Raw genomic sequence first — 19,114 nt, 5'->3', positions numbered from 1 at the left:
CAGAGGTATAAGGCAACAGAATATAAAATAAAACACTAAATTGCAAGGAGACTTGTTCCGGACCTAGTTCTCCCATTCTCTATTTGATAATCTTAGGTTAGTTGCTTAATCTTCTGAGCTTTAGTTATATTACTGAAAAAATGAGGACTTTGCTATAGACGATCCATTCACTCAACCTCTTGAGCATCTACTTTAAACAACTTCTATACATCTCCAAGGTAGATGTTAGTTCTAAATTTTCATGTCATAAAAAAAAAATTACAAATTTTTTTCTATATCAGAGGTCACTTGAATTGTAGTCACTTGAGATCCTTAATGATTTTAAAGATGCCATGTTACACAGTGATTTCGAGATTTCTCAGCATTAAACTAATTCCAGAGCACACTGGATAACCTTTGCTAATTTTGTGCCCAGAGTACTGAATGTTGAGGAATGAGAAGTCTCTAGACCTCTGGGTTGATATGTTTTTCTACTCTCTGGCTGTTATCCCAGGCGTGTACCTTTTGGGGACACAATCATGATGAAGTTAGGTCAGCTCTGTCTTACCGTAACCTCCATATCTGTTTCTTGGCCCATCTGCCTGTGACTCAAGGGGACTGACTCTGAGTCCCACCATTCTGTATCTATTAAGGAGCATAAAATCTACTTCCAAGCTTAACTGGGGGAGGCATTGTTTCAATTAAACATTTCACTCTAAATGAGGATTACAGTCTGCTCCTGTGGCTTGCCAAAGGATATTTTCCATGAAATTGGAAAAAAATTCTTTTAAAGAAGCTGGCAGAGGCATCTTCTCTTACTAACTATTATGAAAACAACTTGCTTCTCGAATATATTTGTAACATTTATTTTCCAAAGTGTCAAATTTCTCATGTTGTTCCCTTATCCAAAAATATCTGCTAGTAACGCCTATTTGCGTAAACAAAACTCAAGTTTGTTTACCTGCATTTTTTAAAGGAAAATTCTATTTTTTTGTTCTATCTTACTTTCTTATCCTTATTTCTCATCCTTCTAGCATCTATATATTTTTATCTGTACTTAAATAAGCATGTATCTATATCTACAGGTGGGAAGATAACGACTTTATGTGCTAAATGTCATCCTAGGCATTTTTGCATTTATTATTTGATTTTATAGCTGAAGAAATTAAGTCTCAGAGAGATTACATATGTTGCCTAAATCATAAGTGGGGAAGATAGAGTTGTTACCCAGGTCTGTTGTACCTCAAGTTCATCATGGTTCTGCTTAACACACTCCTGTAGCGTGATGTTCCCTACTCCAAGTTGCTAACTATTTGGGGAGTCATTCCCGACAAATCAACCCCATACCTTCTCCTCTAGCCCTTCTATCCAACTCTATACACACCTATATCTGTGCATTAAAGCTATTTCTTTTTTTAAAAAAATTATTTCTCCTAAATAACTTGAATTTCTTCTGAAACTCCACTGATACAGTGTAACAAAGGGGAATTTTTTTTGTCTATATAAACAGCAATAGAATAATCTTGAGGCTCAAATTTCTTTCAGCTCTGTCTCTTCATTTTACAAATGAAGAAACTCAAGCCCAGAGAGTTATATTGTCCAAAATCATATACCTAGTTTGTGACACAGTTCAAATCATATTTTTGCACAGAGAAAGGGACCAAAATGGAAACCTGAAAGAAGTGTTTTATAGATTTAGAGATTTTTAACTTAAGTCCAAATCCTGGCCAACATTTTCCAGCTCTTTTTGCTTTGAGAAGAAATATCACTGAGCTTCAGTTTATTCACTTACAAAATGAGAATGATAATATTGTTTTGCCCTGTTGTGGAATACTGGGAGATTATATCTTATAAAATGCTAATACAACATCTACCTCATTAGATGTGCTCAATACACAATAGGTAACATTAGTTCTTTAGCTTTCATTCTTGCCTAACTCAAAGATGCTCAACAAACACTATAATAGCAAGCCATTAACCAAGACAAAAGAATATTATGTCAAGTGGGCTGGAGATATAGCTCAGTGGCACAGAGCCTACCTGGAAAGTGCAAGGTCCTGAGTTCAGTTCCAGGTACTCCCCCAAAAAGAATACTATGCCTGATGAAAATAATTCATTTCTCTCTGCACATAGCCAAAAGTAAAAGACTTTCAATGAAATCTTAAATTTGTATCATTTTGCCAGTTTAAGAGAGCATGTACCTTAAACCTACATATGAAGAACAAATAACAAATATTGGGCCTCATAACTCAACTTCCTTTTGGTCAAGGGCTCATGAGCAGTATTGTAGGTCCCCTCTGAATTTTTAACTAGGTTCTTTCGAGGACTCTTTACTCAGTATGAGTAATTCTTGAACAGCCTAACTGAAGTATCCACGAGAGAAAGTTGCTCCAACCACCCTGGAAAGAAGCCAGGATTCACAAGCACTCTCATGGCCCGGACTCTCTTCTCCAGGCTATCTGCTCTGTCACACAAAAAGCATCCTAGAGATGGTGCAATGGAGTGCAGCAAAGACTGCCTTTTCACCCTGGATGTCACAATCTAGGGCCAGTGTGACACTGCCAACTGAATATTTCCTTTTGAAGTTCCAAAGGGATATTTCCCACCTCCGTGCCAAATCTGGTCCTCCTTCAGTGTTCTTGTCACTGTGCGCCTTTCCACCCAGCCAGATGTACAAATACATGCCAGGAACCTGGGAGTCAGACCTATCTTAATCCACATCGAAGTCATTTCCAAATCATTTCAACCTGTCCTCCCACTGTATTCTCACTCCAGCTACTTTCCTGCATTTCTCTCCTCTTACCCCAACCCATACTGCCATTCTCTTTTGCCCTAACTATTCCACCTTAGAAAAACAGCTTCCTTTGGGCCCTGGAGCCCAGCTTAGTGGGCCTCCTTTTCCACCTTCTTTTGTCTTCATCCTGGATCAGGTCAGCTCCTCTAGGCAGCTGGAATGGTTCCTTTTCAAGAAGTGAGCTTCATCAGTTTAGTTTTCTTCATCCAAGGCTTCAACAGTCACCAGTTACTCCTGGGAGGAGAATAAAAAGCCTAGACACTGGCCTGGCCCTTTCTGTATCTCTGGTCCCTTGTCGGGCTGTGCTCCTGTTCATCTCCCTCCCAGCTGAGTGGCACTGCATGCCCGTACTCTCTTTGGCTGCAGAACTCATTCTTCCTGCTACGCAGCACGAAGGCTGAGACTTTAGCTCACAGCTAGCAGGCATTTCCTTGGGGGGCCCTTGACTTTGTGGAATAGATCAAATCTCTCCATGATATCTCTTGGGGACACCCCTAAACTCCTCTCTTCAGATAACCTGTATTTGATACTTAGACAGATTATTCATTAATGCCTAATTCTCCAATTCAAACACGTTCTCCAGTAGGCAAGGAAGATCTGTTTTCCCAATAGTGAAGCGGCAATGCCTGACTGGAAGATGCATAGGTTGGTGTAAATAATTGTGGGATGAGTTGCAAGGTCCTCCTCAGACATCCACACTGGAGCCAGGTATCTTCCCTCAGCCTGGCTCCTCATTTTATTGAACTCCCACCTTGTAGGTCCTTATACTCTGTTTGGACCCTTCCTTGGAGAATAGGTTCACTAATGTGGGTTCCAGGGCCCAAAGGAAGCTGCTTTTCTAAGATCCTACCTACTCCTTGCCCTGTCTAGTGCCACTTCATAGCGTTTACTACTTTGACTACTGCAGGAAATTTCCTGTCCCCAAACAACCCATGCAGTTTCCTGTTTGAGAATTTGTATTGACCAGAACTCTGCTGGCTCGTTCTCTGCTTTAGAGAGTAAAACTTTTATTATTTTTAAAGAGCATATTTAGAAACATATTGTTTCTTAATTTGTATAAGAAATATCCATTGTGTGTGGTCCAGATAGATGTACATGTACTGGATATGTATAGTTTTGAATATTGCTTTTCATTCCTTTGAGTTCTGTAATTTCTGGAGAACCATGGGTGATTCCGTGGAGGTTTTTACTGCTGAAGCCTGCTGCTTTCCCAGAGGGTCTGATAAGAGCATGTGTTACTCCAGGGCCTCCAAAGGCAGAAGCTAAAAATGAGGCCTATGATGAGAATTGAAGACTTCTGATGCTGACTTTGAATCTCTGTCCCTCTTCCTTTCCCTCATCTCCTTCCTCATTAATTTTTCAGCCAACCTTGTTCCCCATCCAGCAAGCAAACCTTCTGAGGTGCTGGCTGTTAATAAACAGTTCAACACAGTAGCGTGGTCCCGTGCTAGCACATGTCTCCTGACCTGGGGTATATTATTTCTTTTTTGTGAAAAGGATTTCTCTGTGCTTTTAAGAGTACACAGGACTCCCGCGGTGTGTTCATAGTGTGACTATGTAGGTTCGTGTGTGTGTAAATGTGTCTGAGCCATGTATGTGTGTGTGTCTGTCTTCTAAAGCTTCTGGGGAGAGGTTAACGCTGATCCCCACAGGCAGCCTTTTTCACTTCTATGGGCAGCTGAGGGGGTCTCTGGAAGCAATCTTGGGGCAGTTGTGAGAATGCACCTCACAAGGCTCCAGCTATGGACAGCAAAGCTGAGTCTGGCTTTTGGGATCTGTGACCCATCTTCTTGTTTGCATCAAATTCACTCTTTCCAGCCAGTGACTATTGCATAGAAACACTAAAGCAGACCTGCTCCTGATTCCCTCTTTGAACAGTTGGCTGCAACTCAAGGACTTCCTGACGAAGGACAAGTATTTATAGACTGCAGGACCACCCGGGTGTTCAGTCCTTCTTTTCTTGATGGAGAATATGGCTTGCATTGCAGATTGACCGCTCTCCTATCCATACCAGCTCCCCACATACTGTCTCTCGCAAACTATTCCCTTGTTCAATCCTTGCATGTTTATCTTATTTTTCCATCTGCTTCTTGGAGGCTCCAGAGTAACATGTGCTCTTTTCAGTCCCCTCTTGGAAAGCAACAAGCTTCAACAGTAGCAAGGCCTTCCACTCATGGTGCTCAAACTTACAGAACTCAGGATGAGAAAGGATAAAAAGCAATATTCAAAACTACACATATCCAGCGCATGTACATCTATCTGGGCCACATACAATAGGTAGTTCTTATATAAGTCTTTTAATTTAGGAAACAATTGGTCATAATTCTAATCTGAGGGCTGTTATTGTTAAAAATAGTACTTATTTCATATGTGCTATTGACAAACATTGTGTAAAGAATATCACATACATTATTTCATTTAATTTTCCATTTAGAGAGGAGGAAATTATGTAGAGTGATAGTATTCTACACACTATTTATCCCCTCAGACTTTTTTTCAAATTGATTTATTATCACCTGTTGACTCAATTGCTTAAACATTTCTGGAATAACCTTGGGAGACAGTTGAAAAATTTGCTCTGGGTCACACAGTGAGTAACATCAGAGGAAGGATTCAAACTCAAGATTATTCACCTCCAAAGAATTCTGTTCCTTAGAACAATAGTGAGCACTTAGCAAGAGTTAAATGCTCAAAGAACAAATATCAATGAAGTGCACCATTAGATGGTAGCTGTTAGACAGCAGACACAAACTATGAGTCCCAAGCAACCTCGAGAAACCAAGCTTTCTCTTGGGAGAAAAGTACCTATCTTAGAAGCCACAAAAAACGTTTAGAATATTGAACAAACACTGTGTTTCTCTAAAGCAATAAGAACAACAACAAAGCCAGAACACTGTAGTAACGTTACATGCAATGTAACTGCTTAGGTCAAGCTGATAACATTTAAGCTTTCTTTGGGTGTAGGAATCATAGTATCATGTTTTCCTTATTTCTTTACGACCACAGAAATTCCAAGTTGCAAAATGAGCTAACTGTAAAAAACAATCATTCACATCTTTGAAAATTATTCACTCTTTTCCGTCTGTTTTCTCACTGCGAAATATTTTTGAGCCATGTTTTTGCTACCCCCTATTTATAGCTTTCCAGTTTTGGCAGGTATGGGAAAGTTTATAAGTGGTTTGTTTTCTTTGCTATATCCACTGTTGATTTAAGTCTCTTTTGCCCCTGAAACAATTGGAAGCACTTTCAAGGAAGGCAAAGTCTGTTGACGGCTGATAACATTGTGAAGCCCAAATCCAGATTTCTTTGGAAGACTCAGGTCACTTAGAAAATCTTAGTAGCTTTATGGTTCAAATAACTGTAATTATTTCTTTCTCTTCTTTTGCTTGTATGCATGTGTGAGTTCATAGGCGTGTAGGTGTGTATATGTGCACGCTGACTGTTGTGGAGGAAGTTTGTCCTTGACATAGTTAGGAAAAGCATCCCTTGGACACATTCCAACTCCTTGGTAACTCTGAGTTTGACTCTCAGTTTGACAGTTGGATAAAAAAGCATGAAGCAGGCGGGCCAGTCACATCTGAACTTTGGCATGTGAAGACCTTCGTTATGGACCTAAGTTTAACAGCTGGGTTTTAACCAAGTTTTATGTACTAACCAGAAACAAACATTAGTGGTTCTTTGTTTTGGAGAGATACCTGGAATTTCTGGGTTTTGTTTCATAATGACTGAACTAAATAAATACAATTGAAAGCCACTAGAATCATAGGCATTTTCCCCCCCTCCCATCTGGCATGTTTTTATGGGTGGTATTTTTTTAACTGAATTTTTCCACACTTTTCCTCCCTATAATTTGTGGGCCTTGAGAAAAGTCATAGTTTACCCTGTAAATGTGGAGGGCAGCTTTGTTTGGGGTCATCCCACTTTTTCTTGTTGCCTGGTTTTTGTCTGCGGTCTATTGGGGTGAGGACCACAAACAATAAAGAACCCCAACAGAGAGAGATTGATTTCCAACTTCAAATATGTTGGGAAAGACTGCCGTGTTTCAGAAATTAAATGGCTCCTGGGAAGTAAACCTCCTTGGGGACAGGAGCTGAACTTGAGGCTGACTGCCTGTTTTCTGATCTGCAGAGGCTGGAAAAGGATAGAGCCATATACCAGCTTACAAGGGAGCCCTTGCAAAGCTCCATCCATCTTCGGGGTGGGGGACGCAGAAAAGCCAGTTCACAGAAACCTGGGAGAACAGCACTTCCCCCAGTGGTAAGCAAGGGACTTTTTCAATTAGTCTGGCTGGGTCAATTCTGAAAATAGATCTCAGGTGGCTCTCTACCCCCTCCTCTCCCGCTCCGTCTTTTAATTTTCTAATCAGTTCTTTCTTTTTCCATGATCACTATGATTTATTATTCCTCTCACCCAGTTTTTAAATTTGCTTAAAATCTCTCCAGCCATATTAAGGTTTAATGGAAAAGTTAAAATTGCATTTACATGCAGCATACAATGTAATGTTTTGAAGTATATACACCTTATGAAATGATTAAATAAAATAAATTATTATTGCTTCACACACTTGCCCTCTTCCCTGTTTGATTTTGTAGGATATTTAATTAATCATATTGCACATTTTCCCTTTAGAATGGGATAATATTTTAATTATGAGAAATTCAAATATAAAGCATTGTATGTGAAAGCCATATCACTAGATTCAGTGGTCATCAGGTTTTACCACAGTGGTTCCATCTCTCACTTTTCTCTGCTGAAGTATTTTAAAGCAAGTCCTAGACTTCAGTCCTAGCTTGCCTTATACTTCTGTAGACATCTCTGAGTTTCTAGATATTTTCCTGTGTAACTGTAGGAAAATGCTTTCCTGTTCAGTGAATTCCTTGATGTCATGTTTCGCACACCTATAACTCAGTATCCCAGTTGTCCCATAAAAACCTATTTGCAGTTGACTTGATGGAACAAGAATCCCATCAAGAGCTTCCCATTGTATTTGCTTGCTACTGACCTTCTCTTTCTAGCTATCTTTTTAAAATTCCACGTATTTACTGGAGGAACAAGCCAATTAGGTATATGCTCATTTCTTTTATCAGTTACATGTTTTATTTGAGGACCAAGAATTGAGAAACTTTTTTTCACCAAAACTCTGTGGCAACCAACAAAAAGCACACAATACCAGAAAAGAAGATACATATTAAGAATGTGTGAAATTTAGGAATGTCTAATCTGGGGCCTTCTTGTATTCTATTACATTTTTAAAATAAAGGAAGTATTAGTTTCAATGTTTTTTATATGCAACCCAAGACAGTGCCCCCTTCACTCAATACAACTGAGGCAAGCCAGGAGTGTATAACCTGGGCCCTGCAGGTTAAACATGTGTAGGTAGATAATGCATAGATAAGGATGTTCTTTTGTGAGTGTCCTTAGTTGAGCTGTCCTAGCTAACTTGATGTTCCTGAACTGATTAAAAATGTTTACCTTGCAGGATCATTTTGACTTTGGGGAAGAGCCAAAAGTTGTATGGTGCCAGATTCAGTGAATAATGTGGACACGACAACATTCATCATGTTTTCTTGTATCATACCAGGTAAAGGCATGAAATATGACTTCCAGAACTATTCCGGAAAAAAGCAAGAATGATGATACAAATGTTTTTTGGAGGGAATTAAAGGCAATGTATCCTTTACTGTAACAAGCTTTAAAAAGTTTAAACATTCTCTGCAAATTTTGACCATCCAGTGTACACCCCCAAAATAAGAATGTTCTTAGATTTTGAAATAGGCTTAGCTGTGGTCCTTTTCTAGAGCCACAATGCAAAACAGCAAGACAGAAGCTTATTTTTGAGGCACTAAGATGAAATAAGAAGGGACTACATGCTGATAAAAGCCTAGGTAGGGCCTCAAGTGACACTGGAAGAAATAACCAGTTACTTGCTGATTTTTCCCCCCGGAAAACTCTCCTAGCCCCTTTTGTTTTTTATTCTTGAATTTTAACAGTGCTTTTACTGAGGTACATTTTATATGTAATAAAGTGCACGTATTTAAAGTGTTCAACTTGATAAGCTTTGACATATGACTGCACCCATGAAGCATCACAATTAATATAATGAACATATGATTCAATCCAAAAAGTTTCCTCCTGCCCCATTATTATTATCTCTTCCTCCCCCCTCTACCACTGCTTTCTCCCTGCCCTAGCAGCCACTGATCTGCTTTCTGTCACTATAGATTAGTATGCATTTTCCGGAAATTTATATAAATGGAATCATACAGTATATACACTTGTCTGGCTTCATTGACTATAATTATTTTGAGATTTGTCAATGTTAGACTGAGTATCAATAGTTCATTCCTTCTGATTGCTGAGTAGCAATCTGTTGCATTCAAGTCTTGATTAGCTCTGATAAAGATTTATAGTCCCATCTTAACCACTCATGGGCCTTTAATGCCTTTGATAGTTCTGCTGTGACACTGGCCTTTTGCTAGCTCGGAACAAATCACATTTAAACATAAGTTTAGTCCCAGGGGTAACTCCTTTTACTTTTATTGTTTTCTTTTGAGCTCACTTAACCCCAGATCACATGCACAGGGCTCTGACTTTGATACCCTTTTCGAATTCCATAGTTATATGAGCACAAGGGTAATCAACATAAACAGTGAGTGTTTAAATTAAAAAATGTTATAGTAAAAGATACCATACCATTAAGCCCTCTCAAAATGCTTACCATCACTTCCAGCACACTTGTCTTATTATTCTTGCCACTTTCTGAAGAAGTAGTTCTGGAAGATACCCCTCATGAGTTTTACAAAGTGAGATAAAAAATATAGTGGATGCTGCTGCCAAATGCCATCTATCAGAAAAGTCGGCTCATAAAAAACATTACTGTGTGTTCTCATTTACCTTATTCAACAGATCAGGCCCTGTGAGACTTCTGGCTTTTCCCCAAAGTAAAAATGACAATGAAAGGCAACCATTTTGAATAGAATCAGGTCATCTGAGGCAGCCGCAACAGTACAACTAAAGAGAATACTCAGAACTGCTTCGGAAAGTGACAGGAACAATTAAAAATAAGTGGAAGTATATTAAAAACAAGTGGAAATATTTTGAGGGGGATTGATTTAGGCAATGTGCTTTTACCAAAATAAAAAATTTTTAACTAAGCATTCATTTTATTTTTCAATCACACATTGTATGTCCATAGTGATGGACATGGGTAAGATCAGGGAAAAATGATGTCTATTTAATAAGTCATAGTGACATCAATTTTCTCTCAAAGGCAACACCAAAATCCTTTACCCACCAATCCTATGAATGCTGGCTAGAGCTATAGAACAGTGAAAAAATTCTATTTCTTTAGCTACTACAGTATAATACAAATTCCTTCACATGTTCTAGACATTAAAACAATCATGGCGGAGACAATGTTTTTCCAATGTATTATGCAGGGGATGATGCTGCCGTTTATGACTCACTGTTATTTAAGATGCATTAAGCATCTTCCACAGGTGGTTTTTACTCACAGCTCAGAATGTGCATCTGATCGTTATGGCACCTGGAGAATAGTTCCAGAAAGGGGAAGTAGTATTATCATAGCAAGAAGAGAAAGAATAAGAATTACTATGTCCCGCCTTGCTCCTAATCCAGAATATAAAATGAAAATGATGTCCCCACAGCCCCCTTCCCTTGCTCCACAATGATTCAGTATGGTACAGGATGGCTTATTATTAGAAAAGTTTATCTTCCCGGAGAAGCAGCTCTGATTGGCTTGACAGGTATTGACCATGAGCACTTAGCTTTTTTCCTGAAGGACTCAAAAGGGGAGGGCGTTAAGGGAGTGGCAGGGGCTCCAGGATCACATTTGCTGTTTCATTTCTTCCTATAATAATGAATTCTGTGCTGGTTGCCAGCATGCTTATTTTTATGTAGATTTGACCTTCATTGCAACCCTGAACAGCAAAAATAGAATAAAATCACTATAAGGTACTTCAAAAAGGTTGGTTTTAAGAGTACACAAAAATATAATACAAAGGCAGGAAAACAAACTGGGCCACAGATTTGAGCAGAGAATCATGCAGCTTCCTGGGTCTAGTTAAAGTATCAGCTTTGTGCATATTAGATTCCATCCTGTGTTTGATTATTTCTGCAGTGAGTGCTGCCTTTATTGATTGTTAGAGTGGAATGTATTACAATCTGCTCCAAATGGCTTTGCAGAAATTTCCTGTAACTCAGAGGCAGAAATTACGCAGGGAATTGAGAGCAAGAGACTAAGACAGCTGAATTTCACCAGACTTCTGCATATGAGAAAGTGATAAAGCATACCAGAGCAGAGCCTATATTGTTTTTCTTAGTAAAAAGGGTCAATTTCAGTTTATTACTATTGTATCACCGGGAGCTATTTGGAGTTCTATACAAAGTCAAACTGGCCAGGGCTGCAACTTTGCAGAGCATGAGGCCTAAAGGAAGTTCAGGGTCCTGAGCTTCTGGACTCATACTGATGCTACCTTTGTTTTTGTCTTCTTCATCCACCTGCTCCCTACGTGCTTGTCCCTGAATCTTGCCTTCCCCATGAAGCTCCTCTTTTGAAAGTATTCCACTGAAAGACAGCTGCATTATTTTTTAGGTTTCAAATGCCTTCCTTTTCTAATTAGAAGAACAAATTAAGGGTATGTCTTAGACCCCGCAGAGCCTTCAAAGAGCATTTCAGTGCATTTGAACATAAATTGAATGCTCTTACAGTTTATATGTGGATCCTCCTCAACCCTGACCACACATTAATGAACTTATATTAATAAAATTTATAATACAGGGCTTTATATATACCAGAAATACCAGGTCAAGTAAGCTTTAACAATAAAAGAAGTTTATTGTCTCAATACAACCCATAAGCCCAGGTATTGGTCTGGGTTGAATTGAGGCCCAATCCAGCAGTGTAGATATCAAAAAGGTCCTGATTTCTTCTGTATCTCTGTTTTATTTTCTATGAAATTGAGTTTATCCTATGAAACTTCTAGTTGCAGGATGGCTGATAGTAGCTACATGCATTCCTAGCATTTCCAGATAATGCCCTAAGAACTTTTTTTTGAGTTAATTAAAGTTGCTCGTTTACTTCTAGTGAGCCCCTAGAAGAGAATGCGGATACACCGACTAGCTTAGCCTAGTTTCCTTGGAAATGTGGATCCCAAACCAAAACTGGGAAAGCTAAATTCTTGTATGGCAGCTTGGGAGGTCACCAACAAATGCTGTGAAGCTTTAACTGATTTTATTCGTCAACTTCCTACCGCCTGCTAAATCTTACCTCTCATATACAAGGGATCTGGGTGCTGCCTTCTTAGGCATTTTAGAAGTAAAAGGGACCAATCTGTAACGGTGGCATCAGGGCTCTCCTCAGAACTGCGGCAGCAAGTTTGCGTGTTGCAGTGTGGCTGGAAGGTGTCCAGGGTGGTAGCTCCCTTCCATTCACTGCACGTCAGCAAAATGTTGTCTTCAAAATATGTAGAAAAGGAGAGAAAGGAAAGGGAGAGGAGAAAGAAGGATGGTAAAATGCAATTTGGCTTCTAGAAAAATACACAGGTCCTGTGATTCTGGATCATTCAGCCAGAAGGAACTTCTGGAGCATACCTGCGAATACAGTATTATGAATGTGGAGCAGAGAGCGTCACCAATTGCTGGATCCTACTTGCAATCACTAACTTTCTACCAGATAACACTACAGGTTTTAAGTGAGAAGTCAGGAGTCCTTGAGATAATATTCCCTGCAAATATGAAGCCCATTTATTCTTGACAAACGTTATGGTTTGAATGGAAAACATCCCCCCAAAATTCCACTTATTGGGAGTGCGGGAGTTGGAAAGCAACTGGGTCATGAGGGTGCTAACTCCATCATGGGTCAATATTTTGTTGAGTTAACTTAATGGATTATTTGGAGGTGGGGTTCATCTGAAGCAGGAAATGAGGATATGACTTTGAAGAGTAAATTCTGTCCCCAGGCCCTCTTCTCCCCTCCTGTCCCCTTTCTTCCCCTCCCATTCCTTTCCTTTCTTCTTCTCTCTTCTCCTCTCTTCAAATTTCTCTTTCTTTTAGCCTGAAATCACATTTATCCATAAACCCACTCCCAAAGGGACAAATTTTTTACTTTCACTGTTCTCTTTTGAGTTTTCCTAACCCCAGGTGACATACACAGGGCGTTATCTTCAGTGTTCTCTTCGGATTCTATGAGGTGACATGAGTATGGGGTGGGGGGATTAAAATATACAATGAATGTTTAAATAACATTCTCTCTCTCTTTCTCTGTCTCTCTGTGTCTGTGTCTCTGTCTCTCTCTGTCTCTGTCTCTCTGTCTGTCTCTCTCTCTCTGTCTCTGTCTGTCTCTGTCTGTCTCTCTGTCTGTCTCTGTCTCTGTCTGTCTCATCTGTCTCTCTCTGTCTCTGTTTCTGTCTCTGTCTCTGTCTCTCTCTCTCTCTCTCTCTCTCTCTCTCTCTCTCTCTCTCTCTCTCTCTCTCTCTCCTTCCTGGCTGATGTGCCATAAGCAATTTCCTTCCTCCACTCTCTCCTACCACATTTCTGCTTTAGAGCCAGCCAACTATGGACTGAAATCTCTGAAACTATAAACCAAAATAAATCCTCCTTCCTCCAAGTCTTTTTTGTCAGGTATTTGGTCACAGCAGCAAAATGTTAACACAACCCAGTTTAAAACTTTATAGACAGATCGTATTTCATAGATTTCTGTTTCTGTATTTCTGCTTCTGACAAGCTCTGGGGTTATTCTTGCATTCTGCAATAAGCTCTTGGCGGATGGAAGTACTTTCAGTTTGTATGAATGAAAAAGCAAACTCCATTTTTCAGAAATGTGCCCTCCAAAGCTAAGAGTGGGAGGGAAGGTGCACAGTGAAAAATCATTGTTGCTGTGCTGATTTTAGAGTAACATCTTGTCATCTGAAAAGGTCGATTTCCAGTTGAATTGAATCTGGGGAGGAGCAGCAGATAGGGAAGAAGATCAACCTCTTGTGATAAGGAAGACTAAACAGAAGTAAGACCTGCATCACTGGCATAACTCCAATTATCTTTTGAGCATAAATTCCAGGCTTATAAACGATATACATGTTACTAACTTTGCACAGACTGATGTCTAAACACATAATTTACAAATTAAAAAAAAAAAAAGAAAGGAAAAGGAATGGAGTACGGGTACAGAAAGAGGTACTGAGGGTTGAGCTCAGTGGTGAAAGTGCCTGCCTGGCAAGCACAAGGTTGTGAGTTCAATCCCCCCTACCCCCAACCAAAAAAAAAAAGAGTACAGAGAGGAGCTATTTTTTGCAAGAACATTTTTCAGTCATAAAACAAATAACACACTTCCCTCGATCTTTTTAGTGTTCAGTTCTTTCTGGACTCTGTCTATTTTGTAAAAGGAGGAAAGAATCATTCTTCAGCAGCTTGTTTAAACTTGAATGAAAAATGTAGTTGCTTGACCTGCTTAGGAGAACACTTCACTTCAAAGAGGCCTCGAACACATTTTTTTCTGTAGTGCTTTATTCAAACTATTGTGTTGAAAGAAACCTCAGAGATAGGAAGAGTGCTTGCTTTTGGAAAGAATCATATCAGATGAGAAGCACAGACTTTACAAACATCCAAAGTGGTGTATGTAGACACATTGTTCCATCTACCGGAACTCTTGTCTGGACAGGAAGACATTGGTGTCTAGTCCGATGTGGGGAATAGAAGTGGAGTGCATTTGCTGGTTAGGGACCCTTTGGGACCCATCTGAAAGGCTGTGTACCTGGGTTAGCTGAGCAGCAATCGAGGTTTGTTCTCCTGACTCGGTGCAACTTTAAGGGGATATTTGTCCACAGCACAAGGTAATTTTCACATTCTTAGCCCTGGGGCATTTGAATACCTGCTGTTTTCTTCATGCCAAATATCTAGGAAGGAAATATACTGCAAAACAAAATTAGAATAGTCAATTATATCTTATGATTAGTCATAGTAGACTGGAGGTTTTTGTGGTAGCTTATTGATTATTTGAGAATAAGTAGTTGCTTCTGAGAGATCTGAAGCAAAGCAGAGGCTTAGCGAGTTACCCTAATTCTATTGAGATTATTGAAAGGATGCTCATGATTAGATGTTGACCTGTACTGGTGGTTTGAATATCAAGCGCTGCCTTCCCTTTGTAAGACAGTTTCCACAGCTATGGTGAAATAGAAATGAAGTCAACTGGATTCTTTCTTTGTTAGGCACAATTCTGGGTATCAAGTTAGTGAACAAAGAGAGAACTTTGGAGAAGGCACAAAAGTGATCACTAACTGGGACTAAAAGACTGGAAAATAAGGTTAGAAAATAGGGTCTGGATTTATTTAGCTCAGGAGAAAAGAAGTGATCTGCAGTGATGGTTGTCTGCACACTCTCGGTGTGCAATGCATGTGCAAAGAAAGGGTGAATATCAATACTGAGCGCTGTTTAAGGTCCAAATGGGTCTTGGAATAATTTATGAAAAAAACTTTATGCCTGATAGCAAAAGAAAAGAAAGTTGAAGCCTGGAGCCTTTATCTCATCATGTTTAATTATTTTCATGGACCTCATGATTTCACAACTCCTTTTTTTAAAACTGTGTGTGTGTGTGCATGTTTTAAAAGAGTGTTTTGGGGGGCTGGGGATTTAGCTCAGCGGCATAAGCACCTACCTTGTAAGCAGGCAGTCATGAATTTGATCCCTGGTACCGATAAAAAGGAAAAAGACCAAAAAAAAAAAAAAAAAAAAAAAAAAAGAAAGAAAGAAAGAAAAGAAAAACACCAAAAGAGTGTTTTGCTATACATTTGTACTGGACTTCAACTTGTCATGTAGTCTAGGCTGGTCTCAAACTCACAACAGTCCTCCTGTCTCAGCCTCCTGAATGCTGGGATTACAGGCATTCACTACCATGCTTGGCAATCAATTTCTTTTTTACATATTCACTCTGATTATTCTAATATAGTCCCAAATTACTCTTTTTTTGGATTTAATATTAATAGCTTCCTCATTTGATATCTGAGTACCTTATTTGAAAAATATGGGACATGATTATTCTAATCAGAGCCAGCAAGACTTGATTTTGGAAATATATATATGAATTCTGTATATTACACTCTTTTTCCAAAATAACTCAAAAGATTATTGTTGGAGAAATTGGCTTAGACAGTTGATCATGTAGCTTGCAAATACTTGACTGTGTGACAACACAGACATTATCCAAAACACCCAGATTCGTCCCATGAGAGCAACATGAACAACTACCACGGGCAGGAGCCTTAAGCCTCATTTGGAGGAAGCAGGAGTAACCAAAGTCATACTTTTGGCCAGGATCCTACAGGCATAGATATCTCCATTTTACTATCTAAGCTGGGAATGTTCATAGTTTTCAAATGCTCAGGAACCAAGGCTTCAACCCATCTTCTTATTCCGGTAGTGCATGATTGCAGAAAGAGTCAACATGAGGTCTCCAAGCAGATTTCTCATTTAATTAACCTGGCAAATGTTTATTAATCATCTATTTGCCAGGCATTGTTCTGTGCACTGGAGAAACAGTAGTGAGCAAAAGATATGTACTCTTATCTTTCTTGGACTTCAGTTTCCTAGGGAGATAGGCAATTAACCCATTAAGCAAGCAGATAACTGGCAGGTGGGATAATTATTAATATATGGCAAAATACTTTGAATAGACATGAGCCTGAGCAATAGAACTCAGGGTCTGCGGCTGCACACAGTCTCCCATCCTGCCCCCGTTGGAAGGTTGGAAGGCAGCACAGGTTGGATGTCCTGGATACTGAAAATGTACATTTCAGCACATTGACACCTACCCCCTTCCTGTAAATGAAAGGAGCAAGTGCTGGTTACAGAAACCATGTGATTGTCACTGTTTCTTGCCTCTGTAGAGTAATTGTAAGGACAATTCCCCTACTCTCAGTGGGAAGTGCCAAGTATTAAGTCAAAGGAAAAACTTCTCCTGTTCAGAAATAAAAGCAGAAGACATAGAGGTTTTGTTTTTGTGAGAAATAATTTGTTTGGCGTTTTGAGTTTGTTCCGCTCTTTATTCTCATGCACCGGTTTCATCTTGGGGTCTCCCCCCTCATTTCAGTCCTGGCACTACGGGTCAGAGAGAATGGTGCAAGCTGTTGCAGGGCTGATGGGCTTTGTATAATACTATATTTATTGTGGGGAGTTGCTACATGTTTCTAACACGTCTTAATTTATTTTCTTCCTCTTCTCTCTTTCCTCTCATCACTATTTAAAAAAAAAGCAAAGTGGAGGGAAGAATGATCAAAATTAAATTTTTATGAATTAAACGATGGCTGTGATCATAAACTTTTTATAAAATGAAGCATGAAATGACATAGAATTGTTGTTATTGGTGCCCTACACAAAACTGGGGCATTTAGCCTAGATTTTACAAGCTAGATCTAGGTGCTTGAGTGGTGCCTCATAAATTCTTAACAAATTGGATGGAAGTATCTAATGAGTTCAGAGAACAGGTAGTAGAGTTGATTGCAGGCCTCACCCAGTGGTGTTTTGCTTTGGCTGCTCTCCAAGAATTGTTGTCACTAAAAGTTTAAACATCTAAAGATGGTACAATAGACTCTATTTTCATGGAAGCAAACTAGACTCTAATTAATACACCAAGCGCTGAGTCACTCTGTTTTTTCAGGCACTTAGAGAGGAAATGCCATCTCCTTCAGCTATGACAAACTGCCAGTTAATTGATGTATAGTCACTTCCTTTTTTTTTTTTTTTTTAAGAAGAGAGTAGAAAAGAAACAGGATTGAAAGTTAAAACTGCCAGCGACAAAACACACAAGAAAGAGGACAACCTGGGAAGTTACCTGCACTGCCCAATGTCACAGAATCTAGCGGGATCAGACTTGCTCCTACGTTTCATATTTAAAGAGGGAGACCTCATCTTATCACTGAACCCTTCCAACTTTCCCTGGATAACTTCTCTGTCTCATTCCGCACAGTACCTGTTTCAAACTGTCCTCGAGTCTCAGGGACTTCCGGCCCACCCGCCCTTTCCCTTACAGGCTCACAAAGGACTTTCCTGGCCTGCCTTGCAGTTACCATGAGAAGCACTGAGGGACAAAGCTTCATGCTCAGTACTCCCACTCCAGCGGCTGGGCTCCTCTTCAGCCATCTTTCCCAGGACTCCCAATGTGTAGTGAAGACCTGACCTCCTTCCATCTCAGGCAAAAGCTCCGACTCGGTGCTAGAGATCCTATTCCTGCCCCCATCTTCAAGAATTTGTCCCTTTTAGTCACCCACACTCTTTTCTCTGTCTTCCACTCATGTAGGAAAGTTCTCTAATTTCCCCATCTCAAAAATCAAAACAGAACCCTCAACTGCATGTTATCCTCTAATAAGAAACCTTCATTTGTTCAGAGCCAGGATTTTCCAAGACGTGGGCCTCACTGGGTCCTCCCCCTCGTTGCTTTTTCCTCCTCTTCTACAATTTACTTCACAGACATTTCTCAGGAAGGCCCCTAATGCCTTTCTGGTTGCTGCCCAGTGGGCACACTCCACCTGTACTTAGGTACTCTTGCCTTTCCCTCTTTCTTGAATCACTCTCTTCTGGCTCACAAAACAACTCTCTTGGTTTCCTCTTAATTCTTTGGCTGCTCCTTCTCAGTCTCCCTCTTGGCTCTGCTTCCCATGTAAATGTGAGAGTTCCCCAGAGGCCCTTTCAGATTCATTTTTGTCCTTCTTTGTTGTTCCCAGGGTGGCTTCTTTCTTTCTTTCTTTCTTTCTTTCTTCCTTCCTTCCTTCCTTTCTTTCTTTCTCTTTCTCTTTCTCTCTCTCTCTCTGTCTCTCTCTCTCTTTTTTTTTGTCTTTTTTCCTTTTTATTGGCACCAGGGATCGAACTCATGACTGCCTATTTGCAAGGCAGACGCTTATGCCACTGAGCTAAATCCCCAGCCCCATCTCTCTCTCTCTCTTTCAATTAACCTAATCATTTCATTCTCTGTAAGTCCTTCAGAAACTCCTAATTCCTTCTAGAGTAAATGTCAAATCCTAAATAGGGCTTCCTAAACCTGTCTTGAATAAACTAATCTCATCAATCTTTTCCCCCAAGCTCCCTGCAAAAATTTCAACTATAGTTAGCAATTAACCGAACAAACCTTAAAATCTGGATTCAGCATCTTAGAAAACGCTATTGCCTTTGCTTAGAGCATGCTTTCTTAGTTTCCTTACCTCTGAATTGTAAGGTTTTCTCTCTCAGTGCATAGTTCTGTCACAGAGTTTAGGACTTGTGTTGTAATTCTCAGTTTACATGTCTTTGGACAAGCATCCTCATTTATTTATTTTGTTAAGCTCTGTATTGTTTTGCTTA

The 19,114-nt window shown here is 39.7% G+C and overlaps 1 long non-coding RNA gene across 1 annotated transcript in view; it reads left to right on the top strand.

The window, feature by feature from the left end:
• Positions 1-3,716: 3,716 nt before the first annotated feature.
• The window catches only part of LOC134478077 (uncharacterized), a 38,693-nt gene continuing 23,295 nt past the window's right edge, over positions 3,717-19,114 (top strand). Inside the window, exons 1-2 of the long non-coding RNA XR_010050444.1 lie at positions 3,717-7,030; positions 8,253-8,354. This is a non-coding gene — a long non-coding RNA (uncharacterized LOC134478077). The remainder of the gene's footprint in view (positions 7,031-8,252; positions 8,355-19,114) is intronic.

Source organism: Cavia porcellus, unplaced genomic scaffold (genome assembly GCF_034190915.1).
Source record: "Cavia porcellus strain 051 isolate PalLab524CR breed Dunkin Hartley unplaced genomic scaffold, mCavPor4.1 scaffold_11, whole genome shotgun sequence".
In the NCBI taxonomy this organism is placed as follows: Eukaryota; Metazoa; Chordata; class Mammalia; order Rodentia; family Caviidae; genus Cavia; species Cavia porcellus.
The sequence above is the reverse complement of the archived record's forward strand: the minus strand, read 5'-3'. Positions and strand labels throughout refer to the sequence as shown.